Raw genomic sequence first — 13,464 nt, 5'->3', positions numbered from 1 at the left:
GTTCCGCTTGTGAGCTGGCACCATAATGCGCTCCGTAATAATGGGGCAGATTTACTTACCAGGTCCATTCGCGATCCAGCGGCGCGTTCGGGTCCGGCCGGGATTTATTAAGGCAGTTCCTCCGGCGTCCACCAGGTGGCGCTGCTACGCTGAAGAGCAATGGAACGCACTCAAGTACACCGGCTCAGGCTGAGTGAAGGCTGAGGTCCACTCATACACCAATTACTCTAGAAGAGACTGCTCAGCCATGTGCACGAATCCACATAAATGCAATTGGATGCACAGAGCCTTAGTCTAACTTTTGTCATCTAAAAGCATTGCTGTCTCGATTTTTTTCTTCCCGCCACTGTGTGTGCATTGTTACATTATTATACTAATTGCTCACAGTCTTAAACAAATTATAGATATAATATATATTGTGATCTTGGTGTAACCATTTTATTGAACAATATTTATAGTTATACATTTAGTTAGCAGCAACAGTCTGGTCCAACCAGGATCTAAGAGCTGTCACTCTTGCGTATACAGCGGGAGTAGATGTGGAGCAGGAAGAGCTTCCCCAGGATACAATGCCAGCCAAGGTCCAAGCTCCATTTCTCTGACACACAAGAGGTCCACCAGAGTCACCCTGTAGAAGAATTTTAATTAAAAGTGTGAGAAAAATTAGCTTTCTTTTTGTTCTGGTGTATGTTTGTAATTTATTTATCATAATACCCTGTGGACCCTGTGAAACCACATAATTGCATGTCTGCAACTTGTGGCTGGATGTACAGTGTGTGTCCTAGCAGTGGCAAACATATTATGTATAAGTATTGCCAGTAATTGCAATACAGGCAGTCCCCAGGTTACATACAAGATAGGGTCTGTAGGTTTGTTCTTAAGTTGAATTTGTATGTAAGTCGGAACTGTATATTTTATCATTGTAATCCCAGCCAGAACTTTTTTGGTCTCAGTGACAATTGGATTTTAAAAATGTTGGGTTGTCATAAGAATCAGGATTAATACTAAAGCTGCATTGCAGACACATTTGATAACTGTTTCAGCTGTTTATTGTAGCCTAGGACTAAAGTACAATAAATTACCAATATCCAGAGGTCTGTTTGTAACTATGGGTCGTATGTAAGTCGAGTGTTCTTAAGTAGGGGACCGCCTGTATATGCAATGGCATATCTCCCTTATGGATAATGGGTGGCCGCCCAGGGACCCAGGGTCCTAGGGAACCCATGGCAGTTCAAGTCGCTGACCTAGTTACATAATCTAGCTGCAGGCAGATCCATCATCAAAAACTCCTGCCATGCAGGAGAGGGGAGGATGGGACTTCCAGCAAAAAGTCTGAGGGTCACTTCAATCATCTTCTCTCCACTACCTGCCCATCGGAATCTGCTGGGAGTGGAAGGTTCACCGCACATTACACACTGTGTCATGTCATGTCTGCTGTCAACCTATGCAGAATGCATAAGCTGACTATGTAATTTTCTACAATACATTAGTATTCAAGTAATAGGTACCAGCAGAACTTAGCAGACTTCAATAACATATAATGGTGTCTCTCTGAGCTCTGTTCTGTTTTTCTGTACATTGAGTTGGCTTAATACTGAAATATGTGGGGAAAAAAGCTGTTGTCCCCTACAAAATTTCCTGAAAAATTATTTGTGAAATGAACAGAGCTTAATTCTGTTTGATCACAATTAAAAAATTCTGATATCTCTTAGATAACAGCATCAGCAATTTTATTTTATGACATACCATGCAGGAGGAGGCTCCAGATGCTCCGGCGCAGATCATGGTGCTCTGAATTCTGCTTCCCCAGTATCTCTGACACTCAGTAGTGGTCAGAATTGGCAGAGCCACCTGCTGCAATCTGCTTGGAGTGATTTGTGCTAAGAAAGATAAAGACATGAACTAAAGCTTAAATGCACAAACGTGTGTGTATTTGGATTAACAATTGCATTTCTCTCATTTAAGTTTAATTTAAATATATATATATGTTTAATTTTACCAAAATACCTATTTTTCAGTATTATAAAACTTACATGCAGCATTTACATAGCCCCATCCGGTAGTGACACATCTCTCTCCTCCATTGAATACATCACTGGAAGCAGCAATGCAAACTGGAGCCACACGTTCGTTGAAAGTAGCAGCACTGGTGAGTTTCAGAAGAGTGATATCATTTGCAATGGTGAGGGAGCTGTAGCTGGGGTGTCTGAAGACCTGTGTAGCAAAAAAAACTCCAGTAAAAACACTATTGAGAAAACCTAAAATCAGTTTTATATAATGAAAGAGTAAAAGAGAGAGAATGAATGGCAATATAATTTGCAATTTTTTAAGCCATAGATAATTTTTGTACGAATGTGTGCATGTGTCTTTGAACCTGCTTAGTGTACCTTACCCTAGAAATGGTTTTAGTCTGAATAGGTTCGGCAGAGGAGGAACGATCATATTCACCCAGAATAACACGGTGGGAGGTTCTGTGTATGAAAGAAACATAGACAGAGTAGGTAAGAGCTTGCCTTATAGAGACTTTGCCAATAAAGACAACTTAATGGCATGTGGAGACTGGGGTATTCTGGGAAATACATTTTTAAGGATGGGATAAGGAAAACATTGCCTTAGCTACTTAGTAATGCAGCCCCCTTTGACTTATCAGAAAGACTAATGATATGTTCCAGGATACTAGCAAACCAGTATATCTATACCAAGGAACAGATTTCCAACGGTAGACTGTGCTGTTTCAATATCTATAAATCTATTCAATATAGTGTGTTGCAAAGGCATCGAAACAGTACCGTATAGAGTTGATAATCTGTTCCTTATGGAAAATATATACTAGTTTGAAAAAGTCATGTTTGATGTCAGGAGGGCTGCCTTACAAGGTAGCCAAGAGGCCTCCTGGAAAACATATTTGCGTTTTCCCCAAAAAAATAGATATTCGTCGTAATTTGACATTTTTTCCAAAGGAACCAAACTTTTATTGTGCCAGTTAAAATATGTAGATTGAAATGATATTTAAAGTCAATTGTAAAATACTTACGTGACACCACAGTGAGCAGCAGTGACCACCCAAAGACTGTTGATCAGAGAACCACCACAGAAGTGGAATCCAGTGCTGTCCTGTGGAAGGTAATCATATGAGTAACTAAATTGTTGAAAAAAAACTTTAATTACTCAAATGTTATAGTCTTCTCTTACATTGCTAGGACCTATTCACTATTAGTGGTTTAACAGTAAAATTCACAGTACCTCAGATGTGGGTAGGATTTTTAATGCCAATATAGTTGCCAATATTGTATTAGAATAACAGTAGATTAAGACAATTTTCCATGTAACTATTTCTACAGTATAGATCAGGGAAGGCAAAATGAACCCTCATAAGGCTGATTTCCCTCGGTCTATATTGGGGAAACCCATTATCCCCAATTCCATTATTTTGCAGATTTGAAATATCTACCATGCTCAGCCATGTTATAGATACTTTATTTATTACTCTAGATTTCAAGACAGATCTCTTCAATACAAAATGAGTATTGTCTTCAATTTAGTATTAACCCCTTAGCGCTCTGCGCCGTAGCTGTACTGCGCTGAGTCCCGCGAATAGCGCTCAGCGCAGTACAGCTACTGCGCAGAGACGATGCCGGTTCAGCGCTGTATAGCAGCCGAACCGGCATCGTTAGCCGCGGGATTTCAACGGTAATCTACCGTTGACATCCCCGGCTATCACCCGCGGTCGGAGTGGGCTCCGATCGCAGGTGTTTAACCCGTTAAATGCCGCGGTCAACGCGACCGCGGCATTTAACATGCCTTCTGGGGGTCTTTACCCCACGATCGGCCCCCCCGCACCGTTTTCGGGGGGACCGATCGCTGTTTTGGCTCCTCTGGGGTCCGATCGGGACCCCAGAGAAGCCTGGAGGGTTTACCTTTAAGATGGCGTCTGTGACGTCATCTTAAAGGCAAAGTGTCAGCCTATGCATCTGCATAGGCTGGCACTGATAATACCCTGCAATACATTAGTATTGCAGAGTATTATCAAGAACAAGCAATCAGATGATTGCTTGTTCATATCCCATGGTGGATCATGTAAAAAAATGTAAAAAAAAATGTTTTTCAATAAAAAATTACTTTATAAATCACTAAAAATGCCCATAAGCCCCAAAACATATAAAGAGACATATAACGCTCAAAAAAGTCTAAATCATAACACAAACCCCACATATATAGTATCACCGCGTCCGTAACAATCCATAGAATAAAACTAAATAACTATTGAACCCATATGATGAACGCCGTAAAAAAAAAACGTTAAAAACCCGCCAAAAATTATGATTTTTACCTATTATATCCCACTAAAAATGCAATAAAAAGTGATCAACAAAACATATGTACTCCAGAATGATATTGTTGCAAAGAACAACATGTCCCGCAAAAAACAAGCCATCAACCAGCTCTGTAGCCAAAAACGTAACAATGTTATGCCACTTGGAAGACAGCGATGCAAAAATGATAGATTTTTCCCCACATTAGGGTTTTATTTGGCAAATTTAGTAAAACATAAGAAAAAATATTCATGTCTGGTATCCCCGTAATCGTATCGACCCATAGAATAAAGATAACAGGATTGTTAGGATATACGGTGAACACGAAAAAAAAAAAAAAGTAAAAAATCCAGTACAGAATTGATGCTTTTCTACTCATGACCTCAAAAAAAGTTCGAAAATTTTCAACAATAGGTGATACCAACCCCAAAATGGTAACACTGGAAAAAGCATCTCGTCCCGCAAAAAAAATGCCGTCACATGGCCCAAATAACGGAAAAGCGAAAATTTTATAGCCTTCAAAAGGGGGCAACCAGAAAACTAAAATCCTGGCAGCTGCAGGGTGCTCCTTCCCTTCTGCGCCTCGCTGTGCCCCCATAAAACAAGTAATGTCCACATGTGGGGGGTCTTTGTACTCAGGAGAAATTGTAGAACAAATTTTATGGTGAGTTTTCTCTTTTTATCTTTTGGAAATGTGTAAATTTTAGTGCTAAATGAACGTATAACCGACAAAATTTTACCATTCTAAATTTCACCGCCATTTTGATTCAATTACTATGAAGATCTCAAGGGGTTAACAATCTTTGTAAATGCTGTTTCTGATAGTTTGAGGGGTGCAGATTTGAAAATGGGTTGGTTATATAGGGGGTTTTGATGCTAAATATGTAAAATTTGATTTCAAACAGTATTTATCCCCAAAATAGTCAATTCCGAAAATACGGAAAATCGCTATTCGATTTGTAGGCCGCGTGACGTCAAAATAAATTATCCAAACATTTCAAAAATTATGAAAATGTAAAGTAGACAAATGGGAAATGTTATTCTGCAAGTTATTTAGGTGGTAAATCTATCTGCCTGAAAACGCGGCGATTTAGAATTTCGAAAATGGCAAATTTTTCTAAAAATTCATCATTTTTTCCCTTTTTTTGTAAATAAACGCAAAACTTATCAGCCAAAATTTACCACTAAAATGAAGTACAACATGTGGGGAAAAAACAATCTCAGAATCGCTTTGATAAGTAACAGCGTTCAAAAGTTATTACCACAGGAAGAGACACTGGTCAAATTTCAAAAAAAAGTTGCGAGCCTTAACCTGCAAACAGGCTGCGTCCTTAAGGGGTTAAAGACAGGGGTATTTCCAGAGCCACTCTGTGTTTCACCTTCACAGGCACTCTCCCCTTGTGCTTCCTCCACTTTTCCTTCCCTCTTAAGACTACCTGAACCGCAAAACACAGAGCAGGTCCTATTTGCTCAGGCAATCTTCTTCTACTGTCATCGGTGTGTGAGTGGACATCACATACCAATGACACATGGGCTGAAAACATAAGACAGCGTATGGTTTCGGCAAAATAAAGTATTTAGTAGCACTATTTGAAAAAAAAATTTAAATCTGCATGAAGTTGGACAGATGTTATTATAATTCCAAGACGTATATCAAGATTTGTTGATATCCATTTAAGAACCCTCATACATTTAAGAACCCTCGAATAAAAGCTACAGTGGTATAATATTGCAGACAAAATGTAAGTATACAACTGTATCACATAATATAGATAGATAGTCCTAGCTTATAAATGAACAGATTTAAGATATGCTTTCATATCCTTTACAGTACCTGAAGAGACACCTGCCAAGGCCAGGAACCAGAAACTGCATTCTCACCATTCACAATTCTGGCGTAGCCAGTAATAACAGGTCTAATACTTGGTACGCCACATCCAAGAGTACCCCCAAGCAGGGCAAGGCATGAAAGGAGCCAGAGGAATGCCATTGTGATGGTGATTGTGACAATGTAACAAATTTGTCAAGTTTATATATCCTTAACCCACCAATCAAATTAGAGTTCAAATTATATGAAGTTCATGTGTACATTTTTAGAAAACCTCTATCAGTGACCTTGAGTAAATATATATGCCTATACCAGCTGCACAGATAAGAGAAAAGCATATGTTGTAAATATGCTACATTACATATCAAATTAAAATGGTAATATTGCATACGTATTACATCACCCTGCAATAGTTAATCAACTTATGCAAATAAATGTTAGATAATAAATAATGATATGAAGTTTCAAATAAAAGAAATATGAATAATTAAAACAATACTTTATCTTACAACCATTAATGTTTTAGATGCATGCCACCATTTTAAAACTACTCTACCACATGGGAACTTATTTTTTATTAAAGTGTTGTTTCCCTCAACCTTATGTATCTTTACATTGTTGCTATACTTTACATTTGCTCTTGTTATTATGTATTCAAATACATAACAAGAGCAAATATTAAGAATAAAGCAATTGTATTTGTGCTATCTGTCATTTCAGTGGTAATTTAAATGATTTAAATGCCCTAGAGCCATATACCCTTGCACAGGAAAAGCCAATCAGAAATAAAGGTTGCCTTTAAGAGGTTGCCTAATTATAATCATTATTGATACAGCACCATCATATTCCGTAGCATTTTACAAATCATAGGCGGCATATACAAATAAAATAAGACATTACAGAGTAAAAACTAATTCACTTGTGTATAAATGAGGGATATTAAAATGTAACTTTTATTAAAATAGGTAAATGGATAGGGAAATTGTATGTATATTAACACGGTCATGTTTTTACACTGCGCCAGTTGCAGATAACATATACGTATGAAGACAGAGTCCCAACAGCTTCACCATGCAACTACCCAAGTGCTCACATACAAATATGCACTTTAGTAGGCATTATCATTTATGTGGAAGACGGAGCCTGCTCAGAAACTGGGCTGGGTGGCTGTTTAGAAATACACTCCTATGTGGACCTGTTCTGGCCAAAGGAGAAGGAGTATATCCAGAATAGTCCTTCTATTAAACATTAGATGTTATCCTGTACACTAGTATGCTCATCGGACCTAAGTCCTTTTTCACCGAGAAAGCCCAACAGGATTAGCTCTTTGTTTACACCTATTCGCACCTGACACGCTTCTGCTGGTCTAAAATAACTCCTGTGAGACCAGCTCATCAGAGGTGTCCCTAAAACATTAGCCCAAAATTTTGTGTTGCCTAGCCACCAGTCAGTAATTATATCCCCCAGACATCCTGCCTAATCACTAGCTATCTCAGAAGTTACAGGACTAAACTGACTGGCGTGCAACATGGCTTCCAGCATTAGTATGGCCGTAGCGCCCAATGGCGTGTGACGTCAGTCAAGCAAACCAGTGACCTGATCGGGGGCCAAAGGTGGCACTGAGAAGCATCGTGCCTATTCCCCAATTTCGTCAATCAGCTCCTCAGCTGGGCAATTAGCTGATCCGGGGCCATATCCGTCAGCTGATCTGGAGACAGTTGAGGTGCTTCGAAGTGGGCACCGCCGCCCTACTGAACAGTGATGGCGCATAATTCATTCCGAGCCAAATGTCAATTAGGTTGATGTTGACCAATGCTCTATGATCTATACAGCACAATGCTGTTAATCTAGGGATAGTAACAGAAACTATCGTCAGTATAAAAGCTAATTATGAGGCAAGTATATCCAACTTATTCTAGAAACAGAGGAAAGGTTGTGACCACAAGAGGATCAGCTATTGAAGTGATAAAAATCTTTCTACTAAGATGAATTCAAATATATTACTTATACATGTGTATGGCACCAGGGATAGTGGACACACTTTACCACCGTGGACGTTGACATAAGCCAACACCTGGGACTGGAGTCTAAGTGGTACCCGGTTTTCACCGTAGCCCGCCATAAAGCGGATTGGACTTGCTGAGCGTGGTACCACCAGGTTGTTCCACAGGCACGACTTTGTCCACGGTGGCAGCCAAGGTGAAGTACAGGATCGTAAAGCAAACTCGTGGTCGGAGACATGCAGGAAGTTGAGACAGGCAGCATGGGATCAGAGTCAGGGATGTGGCAGAAGGTGAGGACATACAGCAGTTGATTGAAGTAAATAACGGAACAGTGCTCACAACAGGAAATCACAGTAACAGTGCAGGGCTTGGGAACAAAGCTTTCTCTAGGGAACTAGGCACGAAAATCCGGCAGGGTGTGCAGGGAGAGGCTGATTTATATGGAATTCTGGGAAATGGGAAGCGCCAGTTAACAATGTGTTGGCCCTTTTTAAGAGTAACCTTCATTTAAAAAAACTTTTGATATATTGTAGGAATTCACTGGTGTAGTGTATAGGAAATAAAATATAACATTTATTGAAATTTAAAAATAAAACCCCCAAGTTAAAAGCATCTGGTATAACATAAGTGCTGTTATGTTATCAATCCACATCTATTTTTGATATATAGGGGCTGATCGATAGTCGGACGAATACTACCCAATATCTATTTACACACTGGTTTAGTCCGTAACTAGTTACCAAGCAAAGGTATACTGTGCAATAGCTTGTAGTCACAGACAGGCCCAAATATCGGCAAATTCGTGAGTGTGCACAGCCCTTTAGCAGGAACTGATGAATCTAAATCCCTTACCCTGAATTGCTACCAGCATGTGGTTCAACGTTCAACCACATATCATGTGTCTCCACATTTCCTTTGTCCCTAAGTGTTCCGTCCACTGTACATGGGCTCATCAGGGGAAAGTGCAAGAGATGGCTGTTATATGATATTCACACATGCAACACAGAAAGAGGATATGCTGGTATCCTGATGGTGGGCGCCAGTGTTTAGTCGTAGCCACACGCGTGGGGGATCAGCTGAGATTTAAAGCCAGCTGACTCCGCCCATTCTGTCCGGTCCAGAGGCAAACACTGGAGGATGCCTTCGTATCCGCCCCGCAGGAGGAGACTGCCGCAAACTCACCACACCTTCCTATTCTCATTGGTTACACGGGGATTGGCATTTCCTCCGGGTATGGAGCGGAGAAGACGAGGTAATGTCACGAGGTATGTATCTCCAAGGAGCCGATTTACTATTAGTGCTTACAAGTAGACCCAAATGATGCATTAAGTATCTTATTATTTGACATGAAAACGTCCATGATGCCTGATAGTTAAAGCAATCACAGATATGATATTGATTAGAAGTATTACAAATACATCCATGACTGTGCATCATTGGAACAATCAGGGACAATAGTAATGGTAAGACGTTCATGACTCTACGTCAAAAGCATATTCATGGAGATTAAGATCGCCGACTGTAGGCTCACAGTATATTAATATCACTGTAGGACAGCATCCATATATGAGGTTACGATAGACATCTGGCATAAGATGCTATAGGCATATGATCAGAAATGAGACTCTTCAAGCAGTTTTACGATCACTCTATAAAGGGTGCAAAGGAGATAGAAGCATTCAAACCATCCGGCTTTACGCTTTTGATTCTGAAAATCCATTGAGATTCTTTTTTCAGTATTGCATTATTCCAGTCTCCTCTTCTTGGAGCTGGTCGTACTCTTTCCAAACCTTGGAACTTCAGGGAATTGAGGTTCCCTCCATGATGATGATTGGTACATGATTGGCCAAAGGTGTATCCTCCCTCCCCTGATGTTCCCGATGTGGTAAAGGATCCTGACTCTGAATTCCTTGATCGTTTTGCCTAACATAGTTTAGGGGACATGGACATGTGGCAATATAGATCACCCCTGCTGTTCTACAGTTTATGGATTCATGCTTTTGGTAGGTGATGCCAGTTGTTTTGCTCTTGAAGGATTTACTCTGATTTACATGTTTGCATGCTTTACAGGTTCCACATCTGAGGGTGCCTTTAATCCTGCATTTTTCTAGCAAGGTGTTATCAAATGACTGTGGACAAGATGATCGCCCAGATTTCTGCCCCTTTTGGATGTAATGGTGGGGCATGTCTCAATTCTGCTTTTGGTCGTGTTTTAGGATCCCCCAGAATTTTCTCAAAATATTTTTAATCACCGGGGGTTTATCATCATATGTACTGATGAGTCAAATTTTATTATTCCCCTCCTCTCGTTGTCTAGGTACCAGAAGGGAAGATCTATTTTTGTCCCTAGCGAATGTCTTAGCATCCCTAAGGACCCATTCTGGGTATGCTCTTTTGAGAAGCGGGACTGGAGCTCGTCTGATTTGGTCTCAAAATCTGACATTGATGAGCAGTTCCGTCTAATGCAAGGGAACTGTCCCTTTAGGATGCCTTTCTTAAGTGATGGTGGGTGATATCGGTGCCATGATCGAAGGTTGTTAGAGGCGGTCGGTTTGCGGAATGACGATGTTTTTAGGCTTCCATTCTTCATAATTGGAATCGAAAGATCCAGAAAGGAGATTGTTTCCAACTGGATTTCCAAAGTTAGTTTGATACCCACAGTGTTGTTGTTCAAAACATTGGCAAATTCTGTGGAGGTATCTTTAGTGTCTGTCCATAGCAGTAGGACATCGTCCATGTATCTTATCCACAGACCTATTCTGGACATCCAGATCTCCATGTCTTCAGAAAAGACTACATGCTTCTCCCCCCAGCCCAGAAATAGGTTAGCGTATGTCAGTAAATCCATGATCAGTTGGTTATGAGAACCTCTCACAGATAGAAAATTGTGTGGAATAGACCTGCATAATGCCTCTACATCCAGGCTTGCCAGGAATGTACCCTGCGGGATGGTGACATCCTCCAATCTCCTAAGCACATCCATCGTATCTCACATATGATGGCAGTGCTAGGACAAAGGGACAGAGGATTCTATCCACGTATGAGGAGATGCCTTGTGTCAAGCTATTATTGCAGCCAGATCTTGTTGCAGTGAGCTCTGCAGATTTTTGTGGCAGATAACCTTTAAAAAAAGCATCAGAAAAGCGAGTGTGGGAGCTTGGTGGCAAGTGTGCATTGATCCAAAGTGTGTGCAGTGTCTTAAGTGTGACTTACGTTTAAGGGAAGGAGTACTTTTTGGATCCAGTAACAGATAGATAAGTGCATCTACATTTTTATTTCCTGATATTCATTGTGTGAGTTTTATTGCAACCAAGTAGATCTAAAGGTATTTTACTTGCATAATCTGTATATTGTGTGGGGGGTATAGTGAGGCATTCACCTTGCTTATCTAGACATTATAGTCACAGGTGCTGCCTAATTAATAGTGGGTTGTGGCTATCTAATTAGCAGCCTTTATATACTTCTGTGGTCAGTTTGTTTGGTGGTTTGCAGCCAGATCTTGTTGCAGTGAGCTCTGCAGATTTTTGTGGCAGATAACCTTTAAAAAAAGCATTAGAAAAGCGAGTGTGGGAGCTTGGTGGCGAGTGTGCATTAATCTGAAGTGTGTGCAGTGTCTTAAGTGTGACTTACGTTTAAGGGACTTAAGTTTGAGGGGCTTTAGCAGGTAACTGCTGTATTTTGTGTTACTTTGACTGTAAATTCTTCTTTCTGTGCATATTTCTATTGTAATCCCCATTAGAACAATGGACTCCATAAGTGGCATTACTACACAGTGTACATCCTGTGCCATGTATGCTTTCCTTGAACAGCCATTCGAGGGGGAATACTGCTGTGTGGGATGTGTGAAAATTGCTCATCTGGAAGCCCAGATTCTGGATCTAAATGAGCAAGTTTCAAGGCTGCGGGCAATTGACAATATGGAGCGAAGTTTGCTGCTCCTGGAGCACAAACTCTCTGAGGAAGATGGGTGTGGGGAGGGAAGTATGGAGGTGGGGAAGAGGGAAGAGTTGTAGGGAGTCTAGTCCTGATCTGGTGCACCCCAATAAGTTTGCCAGGCTGGCGGATGAGGGGGATATCAGCTCGGGGGTAGCAATGCTGCAGCAAGACGTGGCCTCTAGCAACCAGGGGACTATCTGCTCCAGTTAGAAGGGTAATGGGAGCACAGGCAAGGTCAGACAGGTGCTGGTAGTGGGAGATTCGATTATTAGGGGAACACACAGGGCAATCTGTCACAAAGACCGTGCATACCGAACAGTGTGTTGTTTGTCGGGTGCTCGGGTTCGGCATGTTGCGGATCGGGTTGACAGAGTACTGGGAGGGGCTGGTGAGGAACCAGCGGTCATGGTCCTTATTGGCACTAATGACAAAGTAAGAGGTAGGTGGAAGGTCCTTAAAAATGATTTCAGGGATTTAGGCCATAAGCTCAGGGCAGGGACCTCAAAGGTAGTTATCTCCGAAATACTGCCTGTACCACGTGCCACACCAGAAAGGCAGCGGGAGATCAGGGAGGTAGATAAGTGGCTCAAAATCTGGTGTAGGAAGGAGGGTTTTGGGTTCATGGAGAACTGGGCTGACTTTTCTGTCAGCTACAGGCTGTACAGTAGGGATGGGCTGCACCTCAATGGGGAGGGGGCAGCTGTTTTGGGGGGAAAAAATGGCTAGAAGGTTGGAGGAGTGTTTAAACTAGAGACCTGGGGAGAGGGAAACTATACTTGTGCAGGGCAAATAGACAGTGTAGATAGAGAGCTGGGAAGAGTCATAGTACATGGGGGAGGAAGGGGGGCTGGAATGAGATTGGGGAATAAGAACAAAAAGAATACGGACAGGGAAAACCATATAAAGTGTATGTACACAAATGCCAGAAGCCTCACAAACAAAATGGAGGAACTGGAACTCTTGATGTTGGAGCGGAAATATGATATAGTGGCTGGACAGTAACTATGACTGGGCTGTTACTATAGATGGTTATAGTCTTTTTAGAAAGGATCGTATAAATAAAAAAGGGGGAGGGGTTTGTTTATATGTGAATTCTTGCCTCAAGCCTGTCTTGCGAGATGACATCAGTAATGCAAATGTGGAGTCCCTATGGGTGGAGATAAGGGGAGGGAAAAAGAATAATAAAATATTACTAGGGGTTTGTTATAAGGCTCCAAATATAATGGAGGCAGCAGAGGAAATGCTGATAAGTGAAATGGATGCGGCTTCAAAGCATGGTGAAGTACTTATTATGGGGGATTTCAATTACCCAGATATTGACTGGGGGGCAGAAACCTGCAGGTCCTTCAAAGGCAGCAGGTTCTTGTCAACAACAAAAGACCAT

The 13,464-nt window shown here is 41.1% G+C and overlaps 2 long non-coding RNA genes across 2 annotated transcripts; both read right to left on the bottom strand.

The window, feature by feature from the left end:
* Nucleotides 1-414: 414 nt before the first annotated feature.
* LOC140068956 (uncharacterized) lies at nucleotides 415-1,837 on the bottom strand. Its single transcript, XR_011848654.1, has 2 exons — nucleotides 1,747-1,837; nucleotides 415-628 (listed from the first exon to the last, which is right to left on the bottom strand). It is a non-coding gene; the product is annotated as an uncharacterized lncRNA (long non-coding RNA).
* A 552-nt stretch (nucleotides 1,838-2,389) lies between these two features.
* On the bottom strand, nucleotides 2,390-6,305 carry LOC140068955 (uncharacterized). The gene is made up of 3 exons (XR_011848653.1): nucleotides 6,148-6,305; nucleotides 3,035-3,114; nucleotides 2,390-2,471 (listed from the first exon to the last, which is right to left on the bottom strand). It is a non-coding gene; the product is annotated as an uncharacterized lncRNA (long non-coding RNA).
* Nucleotides 6,306-13,464: the final 7,159 nt, after the last annotated feature.

Source organism: Engystomops pustulosus, chromosome 7, assembly GCF_040894005.1.
Source record: "Engystomops pustulosus chromosome 7, aEngPut4.maternal, whole genome shotgun sequence".
Lineage (NCBI taxonomy): Eukaryota > Metazoa > Chordata > Amphibia > Anura > Leptodactylidae > Engystomops > Engystomops pustulosus.
Note: the sequence above shows the minus strand (reverse complement) of the source record. Positions and strands in the feature narration are given on the sequence as shown.